Below are 17,273 nucleotides of genomic sequence, written 5' to 3'. Positions count from 1 at the left end.
AGGGAGGGGAGAGAGAGAGAGAGAGAGAGAGAGAGAGAGAGAGAGAGAGAGAGAGAGAGAGAACTGTCCCTTAAGGGTAACTCAGATCTGACTCTCCTGCTCACATGCATGTTGGGAAGATCTTCCAGCTGTGACTACGTCTACGCTAGTACAAGGGCCTCCAGTGCCTGCCAAGCTTTCGATTTTTAATCTGTAAAAGCAGCGATTACATGAGAATCTAGTTGGGTGAACACCTTCAAGAGAATTACAGACTTTAAATTCAACAAAACCAAATTCACAGCCTAGTAGCAATGAGACCCCGCCTTCCATCTGTACTTCAGTCTTTGTCCATCCATGGGTTCATTGACCCAACAGCACTGATGTCCTCTTCCAGTCAGGCCACCTGAGCTGCCAGCCCTTCAGTCCGCTGGTTGCTTGCATTTTGCTTTATTTATGTACTATTTATTGATTGATTGATTTATTGAGATGAGCTCTTACTACATAGCCCAGGCTAGCCATGAGCTCATGCCTACTACCTTTCTTCTCTTATTAAATGTCGTCTGTCATTTTGGACAGGCTGCCTTTGAAGTTACAGCTACAAGCAAGAAGAGATAGAGCCATAATGCCTCTTCTATTGCTAACCAATCAGGAATCAGGAACTTTATCTATTCGTCAGGAAAGACGCAGGGTGGTGGCAGTTCTGTTTGGTTAATGGGGTGGTTTGAATATGCTTGGCTCAGGGAGTGGCACTATTAGGAAGCGTGGCCTTGTTGGAGTGATGTGGCCTTGTTGGAAGAAGTAGATCATGGTGTAGGGGGGCTTTGAGAAGCTTCTCCTGGTTGCCTGGAAGAGACAGTCTCCCTCCTTACTACCTTTGGATCAAGATGTAGAACTCTCACCTCCTCCAGCACCATGCCTGCTTGGACTCTGTCATGCTCCGGCCTTGATGATAATGGACTAAACCTCTGAACCTGTAGGCCAGTTCCAACTAAATGTTGTCCTTTATAAGAATTGCCTTGGTAATGGTGTTTCTTCACAGCGATGGAAACCCTAAGACAGAATAACCACACAGAATTTTCCTGAGGGACACTGTATGGGGGTAGTTCAGCCATGGGTACCTGCTGCGCTTATTTTAAAAATTGTTTTCCAAACAGAGAATTTTCCTGTCTGTACCTTAGGGAAGCTCTTTTTAAGTAGAACAGAAATGTTCATTTTAGCACAGAATAAGGAGATTTCCTGAGTCTGTGGGCTAGATGAAACTGCCCTTTGCATACAAATAGGCTGTAGTGTGTTCTAGAAGTGGCTCTGTTAGGCTCTTTCCAGCCCAGTGGAAATGACAATCACTTTTAGCTACACACTTCTTTTCAACTCTAATGACCAATGACATTCCCTGGAGAGGCAGGACAGGAGACATAAAGTCACGCCGGTTCAGACTCTGGGGGAAAGTGACAGAAACCAGCTGCTCTCTGTGATCACAGGGAGAATTGATGTAAAGATACTGCAGTGTTGTCAAGGGCGAGAGTGCTGTCTGGTCTTGTGGACTGGAGATGAGAGTATTCCAGAATGTGTATATTTGGGGAGGGGCAGGAAAAAGGGGTTTCACTATGTAGCCCAGGCTGTCCTTAAACTGTAGCTTTTCCTGCCTTCATGTTGAGTGTGCTGGGGCCAAGGGACCATCACACCCAAACCAAGAGGCTTTTTAAAAAATTACTCATTTATTTTTATTTAATGTGCATCACTGTTGGCCTGCATGTATGTCTGTGTATCATATGCATGCCTGGTGCCCGATGAGGTAAAAAGAGGGTGTTGGATCCCCTGAAACTGGAGTTACAGATGGTCATGAGCTGACCTGTAGGCGCTGAGAACAGAACCTGGGTCTTCTGCCACACCAACACGTGCTCTTAACTGCTGAGCCATCTTTCCAGCAACCGAAGCAACCCCCACGCTCACTCTCACCCAAGCCAAGAGATTGCCTTGATTGGTCTCTCCTCTTCTTTCTTTGTAGCTCCATTTCTGAGACTAGAACCCTGTCTTCTCTGCTTCTCTATCAGCAAGACTGAACATAGCTGAACTGCAGCTAATGGGCCCAGCCAGGAGTACATGAGTAAACACAGGCTGGCTCTACAGTCTGTCTGCCTCTGTCTCTCTCAGTTACGGTCTCACTATGTAGTACTGGTTGGCATGGAACTCTGTGAACATCAGCCCAACCTCAAACTCATAGACATCCTCCCGCCTCTACACCCCAGGTTCTGAGATTACAGACATGGACCACCATGCTCAGCTAACGCCACAGTTTTAATCACAGTTAGAATCAAGCATTCACTCCTTGCCCAGTCATTTGAAGTTTGTGAGTTATGTAGTGTAGACACACTCCCTAGGAGACAACTTGTATGAACTGGCCCTTCCTGTCAATTGGATTGCCAGATTGCTGAGTTTTAGTGAAGGTGTCTTTAAGTGTCCGAGTGGTGCTCACCATTTCTCGAAACCCCAGGTAAATACAGAGTAAATGATTTACTGATATTGTATGATGGACCAGTTTTGTATGTGCTTCCAGACATGACAATTAATTTACACCACAAGAGATGGAGCCCTGAGCCCTCAAAATGGGAGGAAGCTGCAGGGCATGAATGGCGATGTTGTTTTTGGCTGGTGCCTGTATGCTCATTTATCTGAGCTAACTAGTCTTGAATGCCCAGGTGGATTATGTAATAAAACTCATGCATAATAAAGAGATCATTACCTCAGTTGGCTAGTTACAACCAGATATCCTCTAGTTTCAGAGAATACTTAGCAAGCTAATTAGTAGCATTCATTACCCTCCTGGTCCCACAAGAATGATTCATGCTAAGTCCTAAGCAAGCCAAAACCTGGCGATATGATTTGGAACAAAGGGAGCCTAGGGCTAAAGAGATGACACCAGAAAGAGATTGTTTCAGCACAGCGAGAGAAGGCAGTTGCTATAGATAGTTGCTTGAAAGCATGTTCTGGTCCCATCAGCCTTCATCTTTAAAATCTTAGCATCCAGCCCCTGGGCTCCTTTGCTTTCTTCTGGCAAATACTGCAACAGGCTGTATAAGTTGCTTTCCTTGTGCTGTGACCAAGTACCTGACAAGAAACAGCGAGAAGGAGTAAGAGTTTATGTTGGTTTACAGTTCAAAGGGAATAGCCATGAAGCAGGGTCAACATGCTAGCAGGAGCATGGGGTGGCTGGCCATGTTGTACCTGCAGTCAGGAAAAGGGATAACAAGAAGTGGTGCTGAGCAATGAAACTTCAAGGCTTACTTCTTACATCAAGGCTCCACTTCTAAAGGTTCTAGAACCTTCCAAAAGAGCACTGCCAGCTGGTCATCAACTGTTCAAATACGTGAGCCTACTACGGGGGACATTTCACTCCCAAACCACAACACAGGTTAGTGGACGTGGGAATCCAGTTGCCCTCTTGTTACAGTTTCCAAGAGCTCTGTTTCAACACATATCCAGGTTTATCTGAAACTCATGGTGCCTTCCTCTGCTGCCAACTTGCCTGCAACCTGATGGCATCTTTTCCTGGCTTCTGTCTCAGCCTTCTAATTGGGACTCTGCTCTCCACAGAGATTCTTTCAAAAATCAAGTCGTCAAACAAATTGCAACAAATGCTGGCAAGGTTGTGGACAAAAGGGGGGACCTTTACACACTGCTGGTGGGAATGCAAGCTAGTGCAGACACTGTGGAAGTCAGTATAGGGATTTCTAAAAATCTAACTAAATAAAAATTATAGAGCTTCCATATGATCAGCTGTACTACTTTTGGGTGTGTCGTCAGTGGAGTCCAGGTATCATAGAAATATCCTGGTACATCAGTGTTTATTGCAGTACAATTCACAATAGCTAAGCCATAGAGCTATTGTCAGAATAGTTCACACACACACACACACACACACACACACACACACACACACACACGAAGGAGGAGATGTCTGTCATGGTTTATATATGCTTGGGCCAGGGAGTAGCACTATCAGGAGGCCTTGTTGGAGTAGGTGTGTCACTGTGGGTGTGGGCTTTAAAACCCTAGTCCTAGCTGCCTGGAAGTGAGTATCTGCTAGCAGTCTTCAGATGAAGATGTAGAACTCACAGCTCTGCTGCTGAAAAAGTATAAAAGCAAAATTCTAGGCCTTTAGGCCCAGGATTGGGAATGTCACCTCTGTGACTCAATGCTCCAAGGTATGCTAATCATAAAACAGATAGCGACATTCCTCCACCCACCTGCTTCCTGGGTTCAAAGAGTGTTCATTCAAAGAATGTGCTATTGTTAGGGGCTCTTAGAAACTGTCTTGAGAGATAACCCGAACAATTACCAGGTATTCCTTGTGACTCTTGTGACTTTGCACTTCCTTGGGACTCTTAACTGGTATCTTTGGTATTTTCCAACAACGCCCTCCCCACTTCCTTGAGTTGTGGTTTCTTCCTTTAAATACCCCCTTATCCAGCTACTCGGGGCGCCACAGTCCTCTACCCCTGCGTGGTATATGATCGTGGGCCCGAGAGCGCTCTTGAATAAAAGTCCTCTTGCAGTTTGCAGCAAGACCGTTTCTTGTGAGTGATTTGGGGTGTCGCCTCTCGAGTCAGAACATGGGGGAGTCCTCACGTTGTGGGTCTTTCACTGCACCTTTCTTGCCTGGACTCTGCTGTGCTCCAGCCCTGATGACAACAGACTGAATCTCTGACCTGGAAGCCAGCCCTAATTAAATGCTTTCCTTTATAAGACTTGCATTGGTCATGGTGTTTGTTCACAGCAGTAAAACCCTAACTAAGACAGTGTCTTTTTTCCCTCATAAAGAACAAAATTATGTCATTTGCAAGAAAATAGAAGCATCTGGAGGAACCTATAGTAAGCAAATGAACCCTGTCTCAAAAAGACAAGCATCATATGTTTCTCACATGTGGGTCCTAGATATTTTTATAGATACATAAACCCATTATGCATATATGACATGAAAAATAGTTGTAAAAATTTCTAGGAGGACAAAGGGGATGAACATGAAAATTGAGGGTGAGGAAGGGAAGGCTGGAGGGTACGGGACTATGCATGATGTCAAATAGATGCATGTATAGAAATGTCATCATGCTGCACAATGCCAGGTACAGTGAATATGACACACAGTGGAAAAAAAAATACAAAAATACAAAGTGAAATTGGGAGTGAAAGCCTGACACTGCTTTGTCTGGAAAGTTCCACTGCTAAGCACTACCCTTATTTCTAATAACTCCAAATTTCCACAGTGGGTGTTTGGAACCTGAGTCATCTGGCTATGCCTGGTCCCCTAACCCCCTCACCTTTTACTGGCCTCTGCCTCTCAACCTGTGAAGCCTGCCCTGCTGACAGGGCCTTGGTGGGTAGGTCATGCTGGGATCCAACTCAAGACTTTGAACATGCTCAGCAAGAACTCCACCTACATCACCAAGCCTGGGCACTTCTGCTCCAGCACTCTGTGTGGCTGGCGCCTTTGTGATGGATGCCTCATGTTTGAGGTTCAGTCAGAGATGCCTTCTCTGGCATTACTGCTGCAGTAGAACTACCTCGTCCCCATTTCCTCCACAGCTCCCACAGGAGCATCTTCCTACACCGATGATTACAATATTAATATATTCTTTTCTGTTATTTTCTGTGGAGAAATAGGCATTTATTTGAGATCTCAGAATTCAGGGAAGCATAGATTCTGGTAGAAACCTTTTCTTGGTAAGGAGGCATTTTAGAGGGTGGGGGAAAGTATGACTGAATAATCCAGATTGCTCATCCAGAACTATGATGGAGGGTGCTTACCTCAGTAGTTCATCTGTGGACAAATGCTCATTTCAAACTGCACCACAGTTCTAGGAAAGACTTTGGTTTATTCAAGTAGTAGAAAGAGTGGTAGGCAAAACCCATCAATGAAGGCTGAAATGTGTGAGGGAATGTTCCAGGAGACAGTCCATTCGTGTTGCCTCAAAGCATCCCTGATAATTACACTGCATCAGGAGATACTCAACAGGTTTCACTGTTCCCAGGTGATTAAGGTTATGACTAAGGGAGGGTAGGGACAAAATGGAATTCTGTAGAACCATGAGCCTTGGTGGGATGCAGTGTACCAAGGAGGGCACAGCATTCACTGAGCAGTATTCTTGCTAAAAAGGCTTCACCTTAATATAGTATTAAGAAAACAGATAACCTTCAACTCACAGCTGTTCCTTTAGCATTCAAGCTCGTCGCATGCTCTTCATGAGTAGATATTAATACTGGCAATAAAAAAATAAAGAAAAAGCATCTGGTATGGTCAATATATTTAATTATAACAATCTACCTCTGTGAAATGCATAATAATATATTCATGTTTTGTATAAAATGTGACGTAGTGGCTCTCTGATGTACTTGCATTTATTAGATGATGAAAGTGAGCTTTACCTGTACGCATTAATTTTTCTCAACCTACTTTAATAAAGTTTCAACCTCCCAGCTAGCCAACTACACATCAGAGGTAGTGGAAGAGAAAAGTTATTAGGACATATGGGAAGTAGACCTGCTTATAAATAGTTCTTTGGGGACAAGTCCAATCTTTGTTGTGAGGATATTAGCAGTTCAGTCCAGTAGCAAAGGCCAAATCCAAATTAGCAGCTGTAGTCCAGACCTCTCAACAGGCAGATACCACACAAGAACCAGCAATGGCAGTTCACTCCTTGAAGAAACTGCAGAGCTCATCAACCAGCCTGAGGCCATGGATGTGACAAAAAGCCACAGGAACCTCAGGGGAAGTTCTTTAGTGAGTTTCTTTCTATGGTGTCACCACAAGCGGAGCTCAGCAACACAATGTAAGGTGAACCAATATATGCTAGGAGGGTAGTGAGGTCGATTAATGCAAACCAATGCTCGAGCCTCCTCTGTCTGTGGGGTCGTATTTATACCACTTCATCATGTATCCAATCATGTGTCTGCTACAGCAAAACATCCTCTAACCTATGTGTCCCAGTGAAGCATCATTTGGCACAAGTGACTTTCCAATGAAACCAGGAGATTCCACTTCATTTACCCAAAGAAACATATTACGTTACTGTTTAAGTTAGGATTTCTGTTTCTGTAACAAAACACCATGACCAAGAAGAAAGTTGGGGAGGAAAGGGTTTATTCAGCTTATACTTCCACATCACTGTTCATCACCAAAGGAAGTCAGGACAGGAACTCACACAGGGCAGGAATCTGGAGGCAGGAACTGATGCAAAAGCCATGGAGGGGTGCTATGTACTGGCTTGCTCCCTCTAGCTTGCTCATAACGCTTTCTTATGGAACTCTGGACCACCAGCCCAGGGATGGTACCACCCACAATGGACTGGGCCATTCCCCAAATAGCTAATTATGAAAATGCTTTATGGCTGGATCATATGGAAACATCTTCCCAATCAAGAGTGGAGGAAGGTAGCTCTTCTGGAGAGTGAACCTGGCTTTATGTGTGCTAAGTAAGGCCTTGGTCACAGAGTATCACCTTGACCATTTGTAGTTGGTAGTATATTGGCTTTAGTTTTTCAGATAAGGGTGGCCTCAGATGCTGTGTAGTTGAGGCTTTCAAACTTCTCATCCTCCTCCAAGGAGAGGGTTCAGTTTTGTTACAGACATTTAAATGCTTGCTGATTCAACTACAGGTGCTTAAATATAGTTTGTTATACATATTTATATGTATAACATATTTATGTTTACATATGTGTAAATATGAACGATATCAGGTAGGACAAAGAGGAGAAAGTGCAGATTTGAAGAGAGAAATTTCCAGGAAGGAAGCAGTGAGTGGGAGAGAGGACAGAGATGTGTCCTCTGACATCCCCAAGGAGGGGAAGTGAGGTTGGTGACTTGGGACACCAGTTTCTCACACTGAGGGTAAATTGGTGTGGTTTTCATTTAACTGCTACAACAGGATATGCTCTGGTATCTGAGCCCTTCAGCCATTGCCTGCCTTGTGTGACCACAGCTCCACAAAATAGATCGGGGTAATTTTAAGCAGGAGCAGACTGATGTACTTGTCAGCATGAGAGATTTAGAATCCAAGATGATCTTTTCAGTTACTAGGACTCTTTCTGGATCTATGTGGTTAGTTATCATCAGGTCATCAGACTTTCAGAACTGTGGGAGTTTGCTCATGAAAAGAAAGGAGAATGGAGAGGGGGAGTGGGATGAGAAAGACAGACAGACAGACAGACAGACAGACAGACAGACAGGAAATGAGGGAGGGAGAGAGGGAGGGAGAGAAAAGGGGATGAGAAAGACAGGAAGGAGGGGAGGGAAGGAGAGAGAGGAAGGAAGGGTGGGAGGAGAAAGGTAGATGGAAAGGAAAGGAGGGAGGAAGAGAGGGAGGGGAGGGAGGAAGAGGGAAAGGAAAGGAGAAAGGGGAGGATGTAAGGAAAAAGGAAAGGGAGAAATGGAAGGAATAAAAGGGGAAGGAAAAGGAAGGCTTTGGAACAAGAAAACAAAACCTCTCTACTGATTTTACTTCTTTAACATTTAGCTCTTTCTGTCAAAGTCAGAAATGAATTAGCAATTTCTTGGCAGCCAATTACCATTCCTAGTAAGCTAATGTCTGACCCTTGGGTCAAAAACAAGTTCCCTGTAAGTCACAGGAGAGCCTCTCTCCTGAGTCTCTCAGAGTGAGGAGAATTCACATCCTGTTCTCTAACTCTCATCCTGGTGCAATGAGTGGGGAGGGAGCAGCAATGTTCCGGGGCCTTGACCCCTGAAAGCTGGATTTGCATCTTAATGCTCCACTTGTTTTTTCCTCTGCTTTGGAAAGAAGGTCCTGGGCATGGCGGGCAGGACATGGCCTTCTTCCTCGATTCTGCATGAGTTGTGGATCAAGATGAGACATGAAGAAGCAGCTGAAGGTCGTCTGTCTGCTGCAGCTCTGAGATGTGATCACTTGACAGAGCTGAGGAGAGAAGGGACTGGGACAGCACTGCCAGGTGTTTCTCAGGTGTGGAAACAGGCCAGGGCTTCCTTTCCGTGAAGCAATGGAACAACCGTCTGGCTTAGCATCCATGAGTGAATCAACACAGACAGTAGACTCTTCAGCAGCATTCGGCATTTTCCATTCTTGCAGGATTAGCAAACATTCAAATTCCTAGCGATTGACAAACCTTTTGTTGACTCTGGATTCTAAGAAGAGAAAATAACCTTTGACCTTAAGTTGTTAAGAGAGTTGGGCATATGCAAAGTGTCTCTTTATGTCTGTGTGTGTGTAAATATATATATGAGGACTTTTCATTATGGAACATCTGTGAAGACAGAATGTGATTCTGATACTGTGCTGTCAATGGAACAGAACGGGGGCTGGGGGGGGGGAGGCATAACATATATAAAGAAATGCAAATGAGGCTCACTAGTTAGCATGGGGAGGGGAGATCCACGTTAACCTGATCTTTGCAGTTGCTAAAAACCTGACAAGGGAAATCTGAATTTTAACCTGCTGCTAAGACACTGTTGGTTATTCATGTGTGACCGGAAAGAAGGGCAAGCTTTAATTTTCTCCTTGTCAGTTTTCAACAGGGAGGCTGTCAATCCAGCAAGCGTAGCTACTGAACATATTAAAGAAGGGCAGCAGCCAGCCTCAAGATGACATGCAGCCCAGGACAGCTGTGCCATCACGTCTCAGTCAGCCCTGCCCCTGTTACTTGTTCTTGATTGTCCTGACTGGCATCATGTCCCCTGAGTCTTCACAGACAGCATTTCTAGCAAGGAAACAAGAAATGGCATTATGTCACCCACAATTTTTATCCTCAGCTCTGATACTAGTAATTCTAACCAGCACTACTAAGAAATCCTATTCCTGGGTCACTGTTGGACACAACCAAGGGGATTCTATGGCCCCAGGTCACAGATCTAGTGCTTGGTTCAGGTCAACAACAACAAAAAGTGAGTACTGTGTTAAGTGCTGCCAAACCATTGGTAAGATGTTAATAGTCACAGACATCTCCCCCAAACATTATGGTGTTTGGAAGATGTGATACATATCCACCCATTCAAAAAATATTTATTACCATTAATTTCTGTAATGTCCCTGCTGTAAGAATATGAAATGAGCTGCAGAGATGAAGAGGTACCGTGGGCAAAGAAACAAACTATGAAAGATAGAGCAGCCAGGACATTTCTCTAAGAAATATCTCAGCTGAAACCCGAGTGATGTGAAGCAAGCAAAGACAAAGAGAGAAGAGATCAAGGGTGACTTGTCCACCAGAGCAAGCATCTAGAGAACTCACACACCCAAGTAGGACCAGGCCCTTTGAACCCTGAGAAAGCTTCAAGGAAACAGAATTCATGATGGCTGCCGGAAGCTGTTGGAAAGTTATCAGCTGACTTGCCATATGACATTGGCTGCAGAGTGTAAAAGGCACTGCTGCAGCTCACGATAAGAAGCAAAGATTGCACGTGAGAAGTGGTAGAGCAACCTCACAATACTGTTCTTCACCAAAGAACCTAGACCCTAAGCAGGTTCCTGCTGAAATCCAGTGAGTCAAGTATAGAACACTGAAAGTGCCTGCAGCTGGTTTTCACTCACAAATAGAATCATCACAGCTTTGGAGTATCATGATTCCACTGTGTTCAGAATTGTGAGCTCTGGAAAGATGCATCTTGACCCATCTGTCTTAAGTGTACCATGTAGAAGCACTGTGAGATTTGTGAAAAATGTTAACAAGAGTCTAACCCTAAGCCATGGAAAATTTATTGGTGAAAATGGTTCGTGATCCACTTTGTGTTCATGCCGGCACTCGGGGCAGAACCCCACAAGAACATGTCACAATGTCAGTCTAGGTCAGGATAATGGCTCAGCAGGTAAAACTCTATGTCACGAAAGCCCAACGATCTGAGTTTGATCTTAGAGAACCTCGTTAGAAAGTTAAACAACAATAAAAGCAAAAGCAGATGTGAACATCTGTAATACTAGCACTGCCACTGAGAGGTGCAGACACAGGGCAATCACCCATAAGCTTGTGGGCCAGCTACCCTGGTTACAAAGGGCATCTGAATCAGGAGCCTCTGCCTCAGAAAAGGTGAAAAGCAAAACCTGAACACCCTAAAAGTTGTCCTCTGACTTCCATATATTGGGGTTTCTTAGACCATCCAACTGGCTAATACTAACACAGAAACTTACTAATTTTATTATAGCTTAGGCCTTAGCTTAGGCTACCTTGTCTAACTTAATTAACCCAACTATACTAGTGAAAGATCCCGAGAGAGTGAAAAATTATTTAAGCCCCTAGACCTGTGTCCAAAATAGACCTCACTAATGGCAGGGAGTAGAACTTGCCCCATTGTTCCAGGAACCGTTCCTTAAACCCATTATGCAAACTTGCTAGCATGCCAAATGCCAGGTGTTTGCTGTTTTTGCCTTTATAAACCCCTTACCCCTTGAGCTCTTCGTTGACTCCTCTACCCCTGCATGGGATACAAGTCGTCCCCAGTTCACTGGTCTTTCCCAAATAAACCTCTTGCAGTTTGCATCAAGACCGTTTCTCATGAGTGATTTGGGGTGTCGCCTCTCCTGATTCAGAACGTGGGGGAGTCCTCACATTGTGGGTCTTTCATTTGGTGTGTTGGCCAGGAAATGCGACCACCCCTCACACCCAAGAACCAACTTGGAGGTATCCCCATACCTCTGGATCCCCTCTGGAATGTGTGCAGGCCGGCTGGTGTCTCTGTTCTGAGTGTCTGTTTTCTGTTTTCTGTTTTCTGAAACGAACGTGCTGGTTTCTGTTTTGTGTGTTTTTGTGTATGTGTTTAGAGCTATGTAAAAATCTATAGAAGCAAAGGTAATTCTCATAGGTGCTTTGTACCCTGACTAGAGATAGTTTACACTTGAGACATGAGAAAATGGGTTTGAGAAAAGCAGTACTCTCCAACTATCTGGGGACAATTTGGTGAAAGAGAAAAAGAAATCAATTGGTCTTTGGAGCCTGCACCTGTAGTTAGAAGTCTAGTGTGGCTGGAGAAGCCCTGCTAGGAGATGATTGTAAACGCTGTTCTTAAAGGGACCAGCAGCTTCTCAAGTTCTATGGTAAGGGAACCGATGACTGTTTTTCCTACAAAAATCTCTGTGCTTGTGATTATTGGATTCATCAGGTAACAAGGAGCTCCTCTCTTGAAATTAAGATTTTTTTTTTGGTTTAAATAAGCAAATATGCTTATTTGTTTCTGAATGGGCTTAAAGGTATAAATATGTTTTACGTATCTTGATTATAGAAAACTGGTAACTCCGGGTTGGAGTAATTCAGAACTACAACATGTGGCATGAGACAATCCAAGGAGACAGGTTTCTAAAGAGGATTTAGGGCAGTGGCTCTTTGAGGTATTGGTGGCTGCACCTTCTTGCGTTTGTGTGCAGGAACAGCCATTATTTGTAGCAAATAATGCTTTTTTGGTGTTGATTTTTAAAGAGAATGGATTGTTTACACTGTTAAAATTGGGTTTTTGCTTCCCAAAATAGTGATTGTGCTCTGGTGTTATAAGAGAAATCAAAAGTGAAGGCTTCTCCCGAATCAGAGCCTCCAGCTAATTGTCAGCAGCTGCTGCAGACACTCTTCACAACCAAGGTGCGAGAGAACTCTGTTAGAGGCTAGAAAAAATATCCCGGGAGCTGACAGGCAGCCTACACAGCTACAAAATGAGATCGACATGAGATTCCCTTTGACTCGCCCGGTTGGGACTCAGAAGGTAGGGAGAGCTTGAAAATCTATTGCCAGGCTCTGGTGGCGGGTCTCCGAGGTGCCTCAAGATGGCCCATTAATTTGTCTAAGGTAAGAGAAGGTATATTACAAGAGGGAGACAGTTACATGATCTAGTGAAGGAGGCAGAAGAGAGAAAGAGACAGGAACTAGACAGATAGGGAACCTGGGCAACAGAAGACCAATCTGCTTAACAGAATTAGGTAAGTTGGAATACTGAGCCTCAGCTTAAAAAAAGGCTCAGCTGTGTCAGACTGACGTTACTTATTTGGGATACACCCTTTGAGATGGGAAGCAGTGGCTAACAGAAGCCAGAAAAAAAGACTAACTCAGATACCCACCCCAACTACACCAAGGCAAGTAAGAGAATTCTTGGGCACCTCTGGCTTCTGCAGGCTCTGGATACCTGGGTTTTTGATGTGGATGAGAGAGCAGGGGTCACCAAAGGAGTCCTTACTCAGACTTTGGGACCTTGGAAAAGGCCAGTGGTTTGCCTATCCAAGAAGTTAGACCCTGTTACCAGCGGGTGGTTTTCTTGCCTGAAAGCTATTGCTGCCACAGCTCTACTTGTCAAGGATGCTAATAAGCTCACTCTGGGACAGCAAAAATGATCTGAAGGATCAGCTTTGGCCTGGGAGTCCGAGCTGGTACACGGATGACAGTAGCTTCATGGTTGAAAGTAAGCGGAAGGCAGGGGCAGCAGTGGTGGACAGAAAGCAAGTGATCTGGGCCAGCAGCCTCCCTGAAGGGACGTTGGCCCAGAAAGCCAAACTTGTGGCTTTGATACAAGCTCTACAAATGGCACATTTACACTGACAGCAGGTATGCTTTTGCCACTGCACGGAGCAATATACAAAGAGGGCTGTTGACATCTGCAGAGACTGGTCAAACATTGTGTGCCTTGCCAGCTGGTTAATGCTAATTCTTCCAGAATGCCTCCTGGGAGAAGACTGAGGGGAATCCACTCAGGCACTCACTAGGAGGTGAAGCCAGTCAAGTATGGTAACAAGTACTTATTAGTGTTTATAGACAGCTTTTCAAGCTGGGTAGAAACTTTCCTACCAGGACTGAGACGGCCAATGTGGTGGCCAAGAAGAAATCTTCCCGAGGTTTTGGATACCCAAGGTAATTGGGTCTGATAATGGACCTGCCTTTGTTGCCCAGGTAAGTCAGGGACAGGCTCCAAAGCTCAGGACAGGTAGAGAGGGTGAATAAAACCATTAAAGAGACCCTTATCAAATTGACAGCGGAAACTGGTGCTATTGATTGGATAGCTCTCCTACCCTTTGTGCTCTTCAGGGTTAGAAACATGCCTGGACAGTTTGGACTGATCCCCTATGAATTACTTTATGGGGGGCCCCCTCCACTGGTAAAAATAAATAGCCTTTGTACATAGTGCTGACATGCTGCTTTCCCAGCCTTTGTTTTTTGGGCTCAAGGTGCTTGAGTGGGTGAGACAGTGAGCATGGAAGCAGCTCCAGGAGACCTACTCAAGAGAAGGAGACCTGCAAGCCCCACTTTGCTTCCAAGTTAGAGATTCAGTCTATGCCACCATGCAGAAAACCTTGAGCTACCCTTATGGGACCCCTTTTGATTTTGCTTCTGCTTTTAGTTATAGGCCCATGTGTGTTAGAAAATAGTGTCTAGTTCTAAGATAAGAATTATCTATTAGAAAGAGTGGGGAATGAAAGATCCTGAGAGAGTGAAAAATTATTTAAGCCCCTAGATCTGTGTCCAAAATAGACCTCACTAATGGCAGGGAGTAGAACTTGCCCTATTGTTCCAGGAACCGTTCCTTAAACCCATTATGCAAACTTGCTAGCTTGCCAAATGCTGTAACCCAATGCCAGGTGTTTGCGGGTTTTACCTTTATAAACCCCTTACCCCTTGTGCTTGTCGTTGACTCCTCTACCCCTGCATTGGATAAGAGTCGTCCCCAGTGCACTGGTCTTTCCCAAATAAACCTCTTGCAGTTAGCATCAAGACCGTTTCTCATGAGTGATTTGGGGTGTCATCTCTCCTGAATCATAACGTGGGGGAGTCCTCACATTGTGGGTCTTTCACTAGTCCATCTCCCATCATGTGGCCTGTTACCTCTCCCAACCTTCTTTGTGTCCCACTGGAGAAACTTTGCGCCTGATTCTACTTTTTTTTTTCAAAATAATTTAAAATTAATTAATTAATTAATGTTCTGTTTTTGTTACATTTTGTTTTTGAGACAGGGTTTCTCTGTGTATCCCTGGCTGTTCTGAAACTCATTCTGTAGACAAGGCTAGCCCCAAACTTAGTGATCTGCCTGTCTCTGCATCCTGAGAGCTGAGATTAAAGATGTGCACCACAACTGCCTGGCTAAAAATAACTTTTAAAATACATTTTTTGTTTGTTCGTTTTTCAAGACAGGGTCTCTCTGTGTAGCCCTGGATGTCCTGGAACTCACTCTGTAGACCAGGCTGGTCTCCAACTCAGAAATCTGTCTGCCTCTGCCTCCCAAGTGCTGGGATTAAATGTGTATGCCACCAGTGCCCAGCTTAAAGTACTTTTTAAAATTTATTTTTATTTATGTGCATGTGTCTGTGTGAGTGAGTGCCACTTGTGTGCAGGTGTCCATGGAGGGCAAAAGAAGGTATCTGGCCCCTGAAACTAATAGTTGAGTGTTGCAATAAATCTCCAAACCAAATATGCCCACAACTCCATTAATATGAATACATGCTGTGCGCCTAGATTGGGCAGATCTACCACTACACTACCATCTTCCCCATCTATGAGACCCCTTAGAACTTGCGGTTTCTCCAGGCCATGTGCTATTGCTCTGCTTTTCTTTCACCTTCACCTCTGTCCTCTGTCGTCCTCCCTGATTCTACTTCAAGAGACCTTCTCAGACCAGAAGTCCAGTTTCCCTTTCCTGTCCAGTTAATGGCCATCAGCTCTTTATTAAAATCAGTCAGCGAGTGAGGAAGTATGTTTATAAAATACTGAGGCAGGTGAGGAACCATAAGAATAACAGTACCAAAATCCAGCCAGTACTCTACTCTCTGCCTGTACAAAATTAACAATTGAATTATACAAAGACAACCTTCACACAGTGCACCCAACACTTCCACATCCACTGTGATATAGGTGTAGCAGGTGCTCGCGCACACACGCGCGCACACACACACACACACACACACACATGTGCATACACATATGAAAAATTTAAAAATTAGTCTAATGAGCATTTCCAGATACTACAATTTATCTTTAGCAGCATGGCACTCTAACCACCCAGAAGTGGAGATCAATTTATGACATCTGTCACCGTCATTGATCATCGGGGTTAGCAGTATAGCCTTAGACGCTAGCCTCGGGGTTTAGATACTGTTTAGTGGGAAGGGGCAGGAGGGGAAGGCCACCTAGTCCAGCCTTAGCATGCCAGCATCCAAGGCTTCATGCTGCTCACAGCTCCCAGAACTGCCTGCTCTTGAAGTTATACTTGGGTCTACCTCCCATTCCCCTGCTCCCAGAAATAAGACTTGCACTCAAAATATATTTACAAATATCTTGGCCATATAACAAAGCTCTTCTCTGACTAGATATAGCTTAAAATAACCCATTTATTCTAGCCTACATTCTGCCACGTGGCTGGTTACCTGTGCTCAAGTACCACACAACCGTCTCATCACATCTTTCTGGCCAAGCTCCCTCCTGGTTTTACCCCAGAATTCTATCTCTTCCTGGATGGTCTACCTCCCATTTCCTGCCTAAGCCATAGGTTTTGTGATTGACAGGTGGTTCATCCATACAATACTCATGATACTTGCTCTACAGCCTGCCAATGGGACAGACAAGTCTACATCTAGCTAGTTCTCTGCCCCTTCCACCACCTCCCACCCTTGGGTCTCATCCTCTAGAGAAACCCTGCAGACCAATCTCTTGCTCACACACAGGGCCCTCTCTGTGGACCCCAGGCTACCACCCTACTTCCCAGCTGCGTTTTTTTCCACCCTCTTTCCCACCCTGCACTAAGACAGGGGAGCCCTTTGTGGGGGCCATCAAGCCCTAAATCAGTATTTATATTTCTTGGAGTAAAGTTAATGCTGAGAAAAAGTTCTGGAATGACTGCCCTGGGGACTAAGGCCCATCTGGAAACATGAATAATGTGAAATTTATCCCTCCATGGATTCCCCCACAAGACCAATTACAATATCATCCTTTCCGAGAATTTCTGCCAATTTTTTATGGGGTCACCAGAAAGTTATATGTAAAGTGAAGACTGCACAGATTTATATAGGGGGTAGTTAACTGGTGGGCCGAAGAATGCAGAAGTAAACTACAGGAAACAGTGATGCTCCACAGATGGAGATGCGTGCAAATTTGGCTCTTTGTTTCAGGAAGTGGAATGGATTTATCCATTTATCCATTTATCAAGAATGACTACTGTGTGTTTGACCCTCTTCTAGGCTCTGGGGAGAAAATGGTGGAAGACACTAACACTGCCCCCACGGAGCTGGCATTTTAGTAGCATGGGAACACAGGCTGTAAAGGCTTGAAAAGAATATTGCCAAAAGGCAGCATGTGGAGTTTAGTCCTACTTGAAACTGT

The 17,273-nt window shown here is 44.6% G+C and overlaps 1 protein-coding gene across 1 annotated transcript in view; it reads right to left on the bottom strand.

The window, feature by feature from the left end:
- Window positions 1–17,273, bottom strand: part of Sh3rf1 (SH3 domain containing ring finger 1) — a 241,211-nt gene that overhangs the window by 19,342 nt on the left and 204,596 nt on the right. The gene's annotated exons all lie outside the window — the stretch shown is intronic.

This window comes from Mus musculus, chromosome 8 (assembly GCF_000001635.26).
Source record: "Mus musculus strain C57BL/6J chromosome 8, GRCm38.p6 C57BL/6J".
NCBI lineage: Eukaryota > Metazoa > Chordata > Mammalia > Rodentia > Muridae > Mus > Mus musculus.
Note: the sequence above shows the minus strand (reverse complement) of the source record. Positions and strands in the feature narration are given on the sequence as shown.